The sequence below is a fragment of the Protopterus annectens genome, chromosome 4.part1 (genome assembly GCF_019279795.1).
Source record: "Protopterus annectens isolate FY-2018-M chromosome 4.part1, PAN1.0, whole genome shotgun sequence".
NCBI lineage: Eukaryota > Metazoa > Chordata > Ceratodontiformes > Protopteridae > Protopterus > Protopterus annectens.
The window spans coordinates 585,361,657-585,376,163 of record NC_056734.1 but is presented as its reverse complement, the minus strand read 5'-3'; positions in this window follow the sequence as shown (position 1 = coordinate 585,376,163).

The following is a 14,507-nucleotide window of genomic DNA, read 5'->3' as shown; positions in this document are numbered from 1 at the left end:
TCACATCCAGTTCAAAGGAGGTCATTGTACCCCTATACTCCTCCCTTATCAGACCCATGATTGAGTACAATTCCCCATTTGGTATGCACCTCACCCGCCACCTGCAGCAGCTGGAGAGACCACAAAAGTACCTCACCAAGAGGATCAAGGGTCTCCAACATATGTCTTATTCTGCCAGACTAAAGAAACTCCAGCTCTATTCAGTAGCATACCGCCTGCTCAGAGGTGATCTGTGCCTGACGTACAAAGCCATGTCCAATCAGGATCTGATGGACATGCTCCACCTCAACAGATCCAAATCCATCAGAACCACAAGAGCCAAACACTTAAACCTAGGCACAAGTATGAATAGAACATGCTGGAGGAATAGGTTCATAACCCGGAGGCTTCCCATGCTCTGGAACAGAATCCCAGTTCATGTTGGGCAGAGCCCCTCACGGACACTCTTCAAGAGAAACCTTGATGAGTGGATGGGAGATCGTAGGTTTACCCCGGGGCTCACCTCTGTGTCACTACTAGACAGGGGCACAGTAAACTAATTCATTTATGTAAGGGGATCTTCACTGTGTCACTACTAGACAGAGGCACAGTATTCTTAATCTATTCTGTACCACCACACAGGGTGGTGAAAGCCATATCACTATGGCTAGGCTTACAAATACCCCAGGGCAGATAGCCTAGTACTTAACTATGAAACTATAAACTATGGATGGGGGATCGTAGGTTTGTCCCAGGGATTACTCCCATGTCACTATTAGACAGAGGCACAGTAAACTAGACTAGAACCTATATGTTGGGATCTGTGGTCCACCACATTTGTGTTTGTGTATGGACCTCATCTACATTTCACATGTACAGTTCAGTGTTGGACATCAGGTTGTGTTCTTACTGGCCAACTACTTTGTGTGTGACCTAACAGGCATTATGCTGTGCCTGCAGGTTTGCCATGGGATAGTTTGCATACAATTGTCAACATCCTGTTTGACTGGCCAAACTTTGTTGCCGCATAGTGTACTAGTTCAGTACTTTCACAGAGACCTGGTAGTATTTGTGTGATCTTATGAGCCTTGACCCAGGTTTCTGTTACAGGTCAGATATTACCATTCTCCATGCTGGGGTGTGATTGGTCTGCATGCATCTTTGTTGGTCTGCATGAATGTTTGTGTTTCCAGCCTTACCTATTCAAAGCACTGTGGGGGTGACAACAGCCTTTGCCAGTATCCACACAACCAGGTGTGCTGGGTGAGTGCCATCCCTGCCAGGTGGTGCATTCCATCTTGGCCAGCATGTCATCCCAGGCTATCAGACATTTGTTTTCCTTTGACTTGCAGAAATACTTCTGCCAATTATTGTACTTGGTCTTGTTGTCTTCATGGTGTGGCATCATGCTTGGTGCGGGTGGGATGTTGGCAGGGTCGTCATGTTTGCATATACTAGATGGTGTTACATGGCTTAACACATGGCAATCTTGCCTCAGGTGGTGCTGCAGGGCTGACTATGTCGGATGCACATACTACACTCCCTGTACATGTTTGACTGCAGGTTATGTCATGTTAGGCATCCCTTTTACTATATGACTAAGTCGGAAAGGGGTATAATTCCCAGGGTCCCTACTGAGCCAGTGTATGTGCTATGTGTTGCCTCTTTGCCAAGGCCAGGGCATACTGGGCATGCCTCCTTCTGCCTACTGGGGCAGGCTCAGGTTGTTCCTCCTCCGAGTTACGCTCTGCCTGTGATGGCCTTGGCAATGGTGGGGGGCTGTTTGGCCCGGCCCTATGCTGGTCCTGCTGCAGCTGTTTTCACAAGATCATATTATGTAGCATAGCACATACCATGACAATTTGGGTACATGTAGTTGGTGAGTACTGCAAGGCTCCACCAGATGTGTCCAGACACCGGAACCGTGACTTGAGCAGCCCAAACACACGCTCTATTACATTACGTGTTTGTGCGTGTGCCTCATTATGGCGTTCCTGTTCAGGTGTGTGTGCGTTTCTGATGGGTGTCATCAGCCACGGCTCCAGTGCATGTCCATGTGGGATGTCCCCATTGGCAAATGTCTGGTACAGCTGTGTCAAATGCCAGATATGGGAATCATGGTAGCTCCCAGGGCAGCCAGCACACACATTCATTATTATGCCCTGGGCATCACACACGACCTGGCAGTTGATGGAGGGGAAGCCCTTGCAGTTAATGTAGGCCCTGCCCCACTCACCGGCTGGTGCTTTGATGCATATGTGCGTGCAGTCTATTGCACCCACTACCTCAGGGTATTCCGCTATTTGCTGGAAGAGACGCATATTGCTGGCCAATACCTCACGGGCATTGGGGAAATATACATGTTCACCGACATGTGCTGACATGGCATCCAGGAACTGGTGCAGTACCCTGGAGGCTGATGCCTGTGATATCCCCATCATATCACCAGTTGGTCTCTGGAAGGTACCTGTTGCTAGTATTCTTAGGCCAACGCATACCTTGGTTTCCACTGGGATGGGTTCCCCTCTGTTGGTTCTGTGTGTGAGGCGTGGCCTGCACAGCTCGACAATTTGTTGCAGGAGGTCTCTGTCCACTCTATAGCGCTCTACTATCTCCAGCTCATGTAACCCGTGGTAGGTGACCCTGGGCCTGTACACTCTTCTCCGTCTCCTCACTGTGGGTTGTCTGGCACCATCTGCATTGTCACCACCCTCAGCAAGTAGCCTATGTCTCCTTATGACAGCTATGGCAGCCCCTAGCATTTCTGCTCTGAGTTCAGCTTTTTCAGTTTTCACTTCTAATAGCTTACTCCTGTCTTGCAGTGTCTCTTGAGAGAAACATCCTGCTCTGCTGTTTGCAGAGTTTTAAGTGCTTTGCTGAGCTACTATTCTGCCTGTGTAATTGCCTGCTTCTAATTGTTTTCACCTGCTAGCTCCAGCAGTATTCCCTGCTAGCTTCCTACTAAGTCTGTTGCTTCCTTTTTCCTCTCTGTTTCCTCAGGGGGGAGCAACGTGCATACCAGCAGAAACACGCTCACAGTGGATTACATGTGCGCACACATGCTTACATGGTTCAGAATCTGCTTATTTGGGTTAAAATGCACGCACACCAGCGCAAACAGTCTTACAAGTCTGCCTACAGGCTCCCACATGCTCAGTCTACCTTACACGTGTGCACACTGCCTTACTCGTGCTTCATGGCATGCACACGTGCACATGCATGCCCAGCAAGAAACTTTGGTGTAGGCAACAGTGTACAACTTCCATTTCTTGACTTTCCCATTCTTATCTTGTGGCACGCCTCTTTCCATGATGTGTGTCTGACATCTGTCACATTACACTGTCCTCCAATACACTGCATTTCTTTCTGACATTCCCCCCTGTGATGTCACCTATGTCTTACTCTGTTCCTCCCCCTTATGTAACTCTTACACTACTTGGAATGTGATCATTTGCTATGTGACACTGGGATTCAGTATCCTAACACTCATTTACATAGGATTGCCTACTAATGCTTAGTTACATGTCTTACACTTGGCTTCCCCCCTTAGCAACCACTACATGGTGGCCATCTTGTTTTAGGTCTCCTGGTCCCTGCATTGTAAATCCATGTATTGCATAAAACCCACATTTGTGGGTTTATAACCTTCATTTTTATGTTTTCTATAGCACACCCCGTTTGCGCGGGATTGCACTGGGTTTACACATCGGCGATCGCTGAAAAAAATAATTAATATTTTCTTATATTTGCATCAGGGTACCTTGCCAATGGCCACATATTTGGCCATTGGCATGCTGCCTGACTCATATGCACCCTTTATTTGGAGCTGACATGGCTCCATTGTGTTATTTGCAGAAACGTACTCAGTTGTCAACTGAGTACATTTCTGCAGCTAACACGTCTTTTACATGGGCTGCTTTCTGCTTTGTGGATCGCTACTCTACCTCATTTGCATGCCTTTCGGCTGCAAGTGAGGTATTTAGCATATCCACGCCCAGTCCATGTAAGAGACGTTTTAGCTGGTCTCTTACATGGAGTTTTGGGCTGTTCTTGGATCGCGAGGCTTGCATGGAGTCTTACACATCTCTTACACTCCGTGCAAGCCTTCGTGAATCCTGCCCCATGACACTCAATACTTAAACAGCAGGAAATTTATTAAAGCTTGTTAGTACTAGACTTTCACCATTACAGGCTTCTTCAGGCAAATAGTCAGCTGATTTAAAACACATGATTTAAATACAAAAAGGAAAAGATCATGTGATAGCAGAATGTATGTATTTATAGCACTAAGCTTCTTAAGTTTGAAACTAAAAGGCAACAGTTTAAGAGACTGCAATGGCAGTGACTATCATTTGATGTGTATAAAAAATGCATATTAATTCTCAGGGGCCTACACATTTTGAAAATGTCCACCTACAGGAATAAATATCTCACATTATTGAAATAATAGCAGGCCTCAAATCTTGACTTCTCAATTCAGTATATGAAACTTATGAATCAGTTTTTTCAGTCTGCTGAAGCTCAGTTAAAATCAGAACTTATGCAAGAATATAATGACTTTATAGAAAACATAGAAACTAATTCTCATTCAGCTCTATCTATTAACAGAAACTATGGAGCAAATTATTGCTTTTGAAAAACATTTAATAGAAAAAAGAAACATAAACTTAACAGAGACATTTGGTCATGTACTTGCTTGTTCAAATCAAGGTACACATGCAGTCAGGAAGCAACAACAACCAATAGCAACCCATGAAAATGTACAGGAAGCATGCATATGCTTCCTGTTGAGAAAGCTGTTTTAGCATCTGCCATTGTAAATGCTGTAAATTCTGCAAGTAATCTCCTGAATTCTATGAATGTGAACACTAATACATCCTTTCTGGTACATTCCAACATTGTTTTGTCATTAGACCCTTTACAACGGCTTTCAGCGCTGAACGAACCATACCCTTTACCACAGGAAAAACAGAACTTCAGGAGCAGCAGATGAGGGCACCGAATGAGACAAGTAGGGCAAAAGATGCAAACCAGAAGCCAATCCAGGAGATAAGTGGCGTTGTTTTTAATCTTTCTCAACATATATTAAATGAACATGAACTAGCATTACTGAGTAAGGGTCTTACCTTTATTCCTGCAAGTATAATAGACATTACAGATGTGTTAACTGATTTCAAACTGTTCAAAAGGAATTTGAATCTTAAACTGTAATATGGCATAAGTAATTCAACTGAGTATAGCACAAATGTGTTATCTAGATGTAGTACTTTTGTGCCAGAGAATGACCCTTTTATAGCAGCTTTTGAACAAGAAGTGGAACATGATATTTATCAAGCAATGAAAACCAGCAGTCATTTGTACAACTTAATGGTTGAGCAACCATGACTGAGCTATTAAATCCTTAGCTGCTAATCCTAATATAGTTATAAAAGCAGTAGACAAGGGTGGTGGCATTGTTATTTTAGATATCAATGATTACAATACTAAAATGTATGATATGTTAAGTAGCAATGAATATCTAGCCATAGGTTCATAGGTAGGTACTAGGCTATTGGCCCTAGGGCTTATATAAGCCTATCCAAATGGTACCCTGGTTTATGCCATCCAAGAAAATAATTTTCCTGTGCCCCTGTCAAGCAGAACCACAGAAATGATCCCTGGGGTGAATTTCCTATCTCCCATCCCATCATCAAGATTTTTCTTTTTTTTTCTCAAATATTTTTTTTTTATTTTCGATTAAAATAACATTTACATAATAGTTTTAAATATCATTTTAAACAACTATATACAATATTTACAATAGCCTGACTTTCAATTTTATACACTATATGTTATTAAATATAGAATTAACAGATCAGTTATCAGAGATAAAATATTGATTATTGCAGAGTGTCCAACAAAGATATAACTTTCTTCCAAGGATTATTTACCAATGGCCTGGGATAGATTCATAGTTCTCTGATTTTTATTTCCATCAATGCAGTTGTCTTCAGTAAAGTGTAGAATTCTTCCAAGGTCGAGGGTGTATTTGAATTCCACCTTCTGGTTACACATTTCCTAGATATAGCAAGTATTGTCCATAACAAATACATATTTGTCTTATTCAGGTAGGGACCTTCATTTACATTTAGTGTTATCAATACTTTCATTAAATAAAGCTTGTAAAAAATGATTGATTCCATTCCAATATGATTTCATTTTAATACATTCATAAAAAATATGAATCCAGTCTGCTTTATTTGACTTTTTACACCTCCAGCAAAAAACATTTTAGTAGTACTGATCTTTTTAATTCTACCTGGTGTTAAAATGCTCTATATAAGTATTTCGAGTTAAATATTTTCCAGTACTATGTGTTATAGGTGTAATTAACTGATAGTAAGATGTTACTTTTAATTTCTTCTGTTAACTGCCATGACTGACCTTTTGTTAAGAACTGCCAGTATGATGGTTTGGGAATTGTTTTATATGTTATCAACTCTTTATATAGATTTGAAATGGAATTTTTCTTTTCACAACTATTATATATAATTTCATACAGAAAACTTATTAGATTTGGAATATCTTTAAATGAGAAATTATTAATTAATCTACATAAATCTTGAGTGTACATTATAATGCTTTGCAAGGTTAACCAGTCATGTGTTGGAATATTGTAAGCAGTTTTTATCATATGTATATCTAAAACATTTAATTTATTTACACATTGAAACCAGCATAAGAATCCATTTTGTTCCCAGGAGGTTATTGTTTCCATATATATTTTGTGAGGAAAGTTCTTAGTGATGGTAAATGGGGTTAAAAGGTCAAACCAAAGTTTTAGATCTATGTTTGCATTGATACGTTTCCTAAAGGAATTGATGTAATGATTAATCAGTGTTGTTTAAGAAGGTTTTGCTATATTATATTGTATACTTATGCATAGTATGTACCAAGGTTTGTTTGATTTGTCTACTGTTAAATTTTTTTTAACAGATTAAATTCATTTGTTAATATAGCCGTTGTTAATTCTTTCCAGTTGGTAAAATAATATAGCAATAACCCACGCCTGGGTGTGGGTAATGCTAAATTTACCCACGGTTGGCGTGGTTTGGTCCCGAGGGCGAAGCCCGAGGGACCAAACAAAGCCAACCTGGTAATTTTACCATTACCCACACCCAGAAGTGGTTATTGCTATTATCATGACATTATTTAAGAAAAGAAACTATTACTTTTCTTAAATAATGGCATAGTATAATGCCTGTTTACTGCCCTTCCGCAGATGTCTGGCATCCGCGGCATTTCTGATGTACTGCGCACCGCGAGTACATCAGAGTTGAGCAAAAGCGGAGAAAGCAAGATCTCCGTTGCTTTTTTTTAGTGTTTTGCTATGTTAAATGAGTTTAACATAGCGAGACAGTTTTAAAATATTTTATTTTAAAACTGTCTCGCTATGTTAAACTCATTTAACATAGCGAAACACTAAAAAAAAAAGCAACGGAGATCTTGCTTTCTCGTTAAAACACTGTCTCGCTATGTTAAATGGGTTTAACATAGCGAGACAGCTTTAAAATAAGCAACGGAGATCTCCGTTGCTTATTTTAAAGCTGTCTCGCTATGTTAAACCCATTTAACATAGCAGACAGTGTTTAAAACAAGTTATACTAATGGAAAAAGTCCGGGCACGGACCTTTTTCCATTAGTATAACTCGATTTACAACGGGCACGCTGGCCAATCAGCGTGCACGTTTTGGGGTGGTCATGGTATAATTTGGGTTTATCTAGTCTATTGTAGTTTTAAGTACAGATGCTTTTATATATGTTTCTATGTCTGGGAATTTCAATCCTTCTTGTTTCCAGGGTCTAATGTGATGAGTTAGAGCTACTCTATTCTTTTTGGGATACCATAAAAATTTTATTAAACATGAGTTTATTTCTTTATGAACGCATCTTACAGGAATTAGCTGTATTGCTAATGCTGCATATAGTATTTTTGGCAATAAGACCATTTTTATTAATTGCAAACTATCTTCAAAAGTTAATATAATTTTGTTCTACTTTTCTATATATATTTTTATTGTTTCAAGTAATGTTTTGATAATTTATTAATATTGTTTTGTTCATATTTTTGCATAACACTATTCCTAAATACTTTAGCATAGTTTCTTGTTTTCTTATGGTGGATTTATCTGTAACTTGTAGGTCTTTTTTCTTATTTAAAATATAAATTTTGATTTTGATCTATTAAAGTGTAGACTTGAAATCTTATAAAATTTCTCCATTACTTCTTCTAGCTCTCCTAATGACTCTCTAGAGTTTGATAGGGTTAATAAAATATCATCAGCAAAAAACATTATTTTAAATATGTACTGGTCATAGACTTCTATTCCTTTTATTCTTGGATTATTGCATATTACTTCTGCAAGTATTTCTATAGCCAAAGCAAATAAAATAGGAGAAAGGGGGCATCCTTGTTTAGTACCTTTCGTTATATGGATAGATTCTGAGGTGAAAGGACCTAATTTAATATAGGCTACATTATTAATGTATATGTTTTTTAGTAATAAGATGAAAAGAGGAGGAAATTCAAATAATGTTAAAGTTTTAAATAGATATTCCCAGTTGAGGGAATTAAAGGCTTTTTCTATGTCTAATCTGATTACAAGTGTTTCTCTATCTTCTTTATTCACATAATCTATACGAGTAAGTATCCTTTTAATATTATCATGTGTGTGCCTGTAATATAAAAAACTGTTTGATCATTATTAATTGTCTTTGAAAGTGGGATTTGCATTCTGTTAGCTAGGATTGACATGAATATTTTGTAATCATTATTCAGTAATGATATAGGTCTGTATGGGGTGCAAAGGGCTGAAGGTTTTTTATCTTTTAGAACTGGTGTTATGAGAGAATATTTCCATGAGGGTGGTATTTTTGCTTCTGACTGGACTTCTAACATTAATCTAAAGTATCAAATACAAGTAAATATGAATTTCCCATTAAACATGGAATGAAAGTCATTCTTAATCCAATAGATAAAGAGAGATCTATTGGATTATCACTCATACCTTTAACCAACAATTTCAACTGAACTCCATATGTTAAATTACTATATGGATAATTTTCTTAAAAGAGATATGGAATTCTAAATTATTCTATTATTGTTCTATAGTATTTTATATATCAGGATGGAATGTTAGTAGTGTAAACAATTATTATGTTGACTTAGAAAATATCCAATATTTAGTTACCCTTAAGAGATCCCAAACATGCCAGATATGCCATTTTGGATAAATTAAATGCAACAGAGGGGCATACACTAAATAAGCCAACAACAAATAGATTATTGCTAAAATACTTTGACTAAAAGGACTCTACAGGAGACAATGAGTGATTACCAATGAAATATGAATTTACTGTAGCTGTACTGTTTTCCTTTGCCTTCCCACTCTTCAGCTCACCAACTTCAACTTACACTTATGAAAAGACATGGCTTATCAGTGGTATCCTGACTCTGAGTACAGGTGCCCTACATTCTAGTGTGCAGTGCTTTTACATATTTATAGATTTACAAAGCAGAGTCTAAGAATGAACTATGATCACTCTGACAATTCCCATCCTGCATAGGTCACCTTCTGCTTCCAGAATGAGTAATCACATCAGGTCTAGAATGAATGTGAAGGTACCTATATGGTAATCAAGACTAACCTTAGGTAAGTATTAATCAAATAGTATTTAGAGCATCTTAGAGAGTTATCGGGGCAGTTAGAATACTTTTGAGCCTCTGCCCCCTTGACCAGAAACAAATATTTCCCTTCCCTTTCTTTCCCTTGTTTTAAATCAGTTCTAATAAAAGAAATTCAGCAAACATAGGTAAATAGAAATAACATTCAGTAGTCCATCTTGTACATGACTCGCAATCCATTAAACAAGTCAGTGACTAACATCACTTTAGTAAACATTATAAAGACAAATTAGAAATAATTTCTTAGCTCTTTAAATTTTCTGATAAAGCAAAAAGTTAACAATAAGCTATTTTAAAAGTATAAAGCATTTCAATTTTTCCTTGCATGTATACATTTCTACTTATATTATAGTGTCAATAGCTGTCTTTGAAATCTGTGCAATACTTCACTTCTTCAAATCATTCCTTTTTCAATTCAAGTTTTGTTTTGTTAAAATGGCAACAATATTTCAAGGGCACAATTAATGGTTAGACTGATGTTTCAAATAAATAACTTGTCAGTTGCCAATTGAGTTAGTTTAGAATGTATGGTTAGTGCAAATATAGCATGTTGCAAAAATAATATGTACATTTTCGTGAGCTCTAGAGACTGCCATATGCAAGCGACATATATAATGTAGCATATATAGAGCAGATAGCTTATGGATTCAGGTTGTTAAAGTAAATTATGCTTATTAATCAGGTAGTTTCATTTAAATTCACAAGTAATTTGGGAACATTTCAGTTGAGTTTTCAGGAATGTGTAGTCCAATGTGAGTAACTGAATCCACTTTTCCTCATAAACATATGTCACAATTCATTAAACTAAGCAGACTCTAACATCTGTCTAATAATCATTATAAAGACAAAGAATAGTAATTTCCTAGCTCTTCAAACTTTCTATCGCAAAATGTTGACAGTAAGCTACTTTAACTGGAAGACTAAAACATTTCAATACTTCCTTGTGAATATACATTTTTACTTTTACTGTAGTGTCAAGAACTGTCTTTGAAATCTGTGCATTACTTGACTTCTTTCGAGTAATTCATTTTACAGTTCACATTATATTTTGTCAAAATGTCAATAGCATTTTCAAGGGCACATTTAATATTTAAACTGATATTTTAAATGAAGAGGAGGAAGAGTGTGAGGGCAGCATCAAGGATCAAATGTTGGAAATTGAAAAAGGGTAATTGTGAGGTGGAGTTCAGGGAAGAGTTAAGACAGGCACTGCATGGCATTGAAGAGTTACAGAATAGCTGGGTAACTACAGCAGAGCTAGTAAGAGAGATGGCTAGAAAGGTGCTTGGTGTGACATCTGGAAAGAGGAAGGAGGACAAGGAGACCTGGTGGTGTAATGAGAAAGTACAGGAGAGTATGCAGAGAAAGAGGTTGGTGAAGAAAAAGTGGGATTGTCAGAGAGATGAAGAAAGTAGACAAGAGAATAAGGAGATGAGGTGCATGGCAAAGAGAGAGGTAGCGAAGGCTAAGGATAAGGCATATGAAGAGTTGTATGAAAGGATGGACACTAAAGAGGGAGAAAATGACTTGTACCGATTGGCTAGACAGAGGGACCGAGCTAGTAAAGATGTGCAGCAGGTAAGGGTGATAAAGGATAATGAAGGAAATGTACTCACAAGCAAGGAGAGTGTGTTGAGCAGATGGAAAGAGTACTTTGAGGGGCTGATGAATGAAGAGAATGAGAGAGAGAGAATGTTGGATGATGTGCAGATAGTGAATCATGAAGTTCAGGGGATTAGCAAGGAGGAAGTAAGGATAGCTATGAAGAGGATGAAGAATGGAAAGGCTGTTGGTCCAGATGACATACCTGGTGAAGCATGAAGGTGTTTAAGTGAAATGGCAGTGGAGGTTTTAACTAGATTGTTTAATGAAATCTTGGAAAGTGAGTGGATGCCTGAGGAATGGAGAAAAGGTGTTTTTGTACCGATTTTTTAAGAATAAGGGTGATGTGCAGAGCTGTAGTAACTACAGAGGGATTAAACTGATCAGTCACAGCATGAAGTTATGGGAAAGAGTAGCGGAAGCTAGGTTAAGAAGTGAGGTGATGATTAGTGATCAGCAGTATGGTTTCATGCCAGGAAAGGGCACTACAGATGCGATGTTTGTTCTGAGAGTGTTGATGGAGAAGTACAGAGAAGGTCAGAAGGAGTTGCATTGTGTCTTTGTGGGCTTAAAGAAAGCATATGACAGGGTGCTTAGAGAGGAGTTGTGGTATTGTATGAGGAGGTCAGGAGTGTCAGAGAAGTATGAAAGAGTGGTACAGGATATGTACGAGGGTAGTGTGACAGAGGTGAGGTCTGCAGTGGGAGTGACAGATGCATTTAAGGTGGAGGTGGGATTACATCAAGCATCAGCTCTGTGCCCTTTCTTATTTGCAATGGTGATTGACAGGTTGACAGACGAGATCAGACAGGAGTCCCCATAGACTATGATGTTTGCAGATGACATTGTGATCTGTAGTGAGAGTAGGGAGCAGGGAGAATAGACCCTGGAGAGGTGGAGATATGCTCTGGAGAGAAGAGGAATGAAGGTCAGCAGGACTAAGACAGAATATATGTGTGTGAATGAGAGGGAGGATAGAGGAATGGTGAGGATGCAGGGAGTAGAGGTGGCGAAGGTGGATGTGTTTAAATACTTGGGATCAGCAGTTCATAGTAATGGTGAGTGTGGAAGAGAGATGAAGAAGAGAGTACAGGCAGGATGGAGTGGTTGGAGAAGAGTGTCAGGAGTGATTTGTGACAGATGAGTACCAGTAAGAGTGAAAGGGAAGGTCTACAAGAGGGTAGTGAGACCAGCTGTTATATGGGTTGAAGACAGTGGCATTGACAAAAAGGCAAGAGTCAGAGCTTGACGTGGAAGAGTTGAAGATGTTAAGATTTGCACTGGGTGTGACTAGGATGAACAGGATTAGGAATAAGTATATTAGAGGGTCAGCCCAGGTTGGAAGGTTTGGAGACAAAGCCAGAGAGGCAAGATTACATTGGTTTGGGCATGGGTTGAGGAGGCATGCAGAGTATATTGGGAAAAAGATGCTAAGGATGAAGCTGCCAGATAACAGGAAAAGAGGGAGGCCTAAGATAAGGTTTATGGATGTGGTGAGAGAGGACATGCAGGTGGTTGGTGTGACAGAGCAAGATGCAGAGGACAGGAAGAAATGGAAACAGTTGATCTGCTGTGGTGACCCCTAACGGGAGCAGTTGAAAGAAGAAGAAGCAGAAGAAGAAGAAGAAGACTCTATTCCAATCTCATTTGTTATTGATGTAAATAGGGCATCTCCATCTAATGTAACAATGTAGCAATCAGCAATATTGATAGACAAAGACCAATCATGCAGGTGTGTTAAAAACTTGGATGTATCCTTAATTATTGTAGTAGAATTACTTAGGGCATGTTTAAGTTTATACTCTAAGTAATTTGAGATTGGTTCTGTAGTCCAACCATTTGCTGAAACAATCATTCTTAATAGTGGAGAAGTAACTGATTTATGAATTTTTGAAATTCCATATATGACTGATATTTTGGGAGCAGTCACATGAAAATAGCCCAACATTTCCAAAGTAATTTCCCATTAAGGTGCATGTCATAACTCATACTATTCAATGTTGTTATAATACTATTAATCTGCTTCTTGTTGATGGTGTCTACTTCTCTGAAGTACAGGCTTACACAGAAGGTTTTTGGCTAACAGATGACTGCAAACTAGGAGACATAATCAAAACTCCTAACGATGTGGACATCCTACAAAAAGGCCTCACTGAGACAGATGCCTGGTGTCAAAGCCATGGCCTCAAGCTCAATGCCAAAAAGTGCATTGTCATCCCTTTTGGTAAAAACTCTGTACCCATGAACTACCACATAGGCGGTAGTCTATTAAACACCAAAAGTGTGATAAGATACCTTGGGACACAGGTGGACAGTAGTCTCTCCTTTGATAATCACATTGCCACAGTAGTCAGGAAATCCTTCTACATGGCACACCTCATCACAAAAGGTTTCACATCCAGGAAAAAAGAGGTCATTATTCCCCTCTACTCATCACTCATTAGACCCATTATAGAGTACAACGCCCCTTTGGTATGTACCTCACAAGACATCTACAACTGGAAAGGCCACAGAAATACCTCACAAAAAGGATTACTGGCTTCAAACAGATGCTCTATGCAGACCATCTCAAAAACTCTAGCTTTACTCTGTCGCATATCATCTACTCAGAGGCGATCTCTGCCTAGCATACAAAGCTATGTCAAACCGAGAGCTGTTGGACATGCTCCACTTAAGGAAATCCCAATCCCTCTGAGCTACATGCTCTAGGGACCTAAACCTTGTCACCACAATAAACAGAACATGCTGGAGGGATATATTCCTGTCCCAGAGACTTCCCATACTCTGGAACAAACTACCTATCTATATCAAACAAAGCTCCTCATTAGCACTCTTCAAGAAAAATCTTGATGGGGGTGGAGCCTGAATGGCTAACTGAAAGCAGCAGTATTTTAGAGCTCCATATAACTAATTAAATAAGACAGGAAAAAATATTCTTTTTTTTTTCTTCAAAGTATAAAATCTTATAGATAAAGGACTAATTTACATAATTAGAAACTTTGGTGAAGTTTTACAAATAATTTCCTGTGTAAAAGCTTGGAGATATATTCTCTTGTTAAAATGAGCAACTCAAAGAATTCCCACCAGGATGTTGCCTTAAAGAATGAACTACAACAGATGGCATCTACCTTGCAGGAGTTGCCTTTGAAGATGGATGATTTTAAAGAGAACCTGGAAAATCTTAAAACAAGCAGTCAAAATC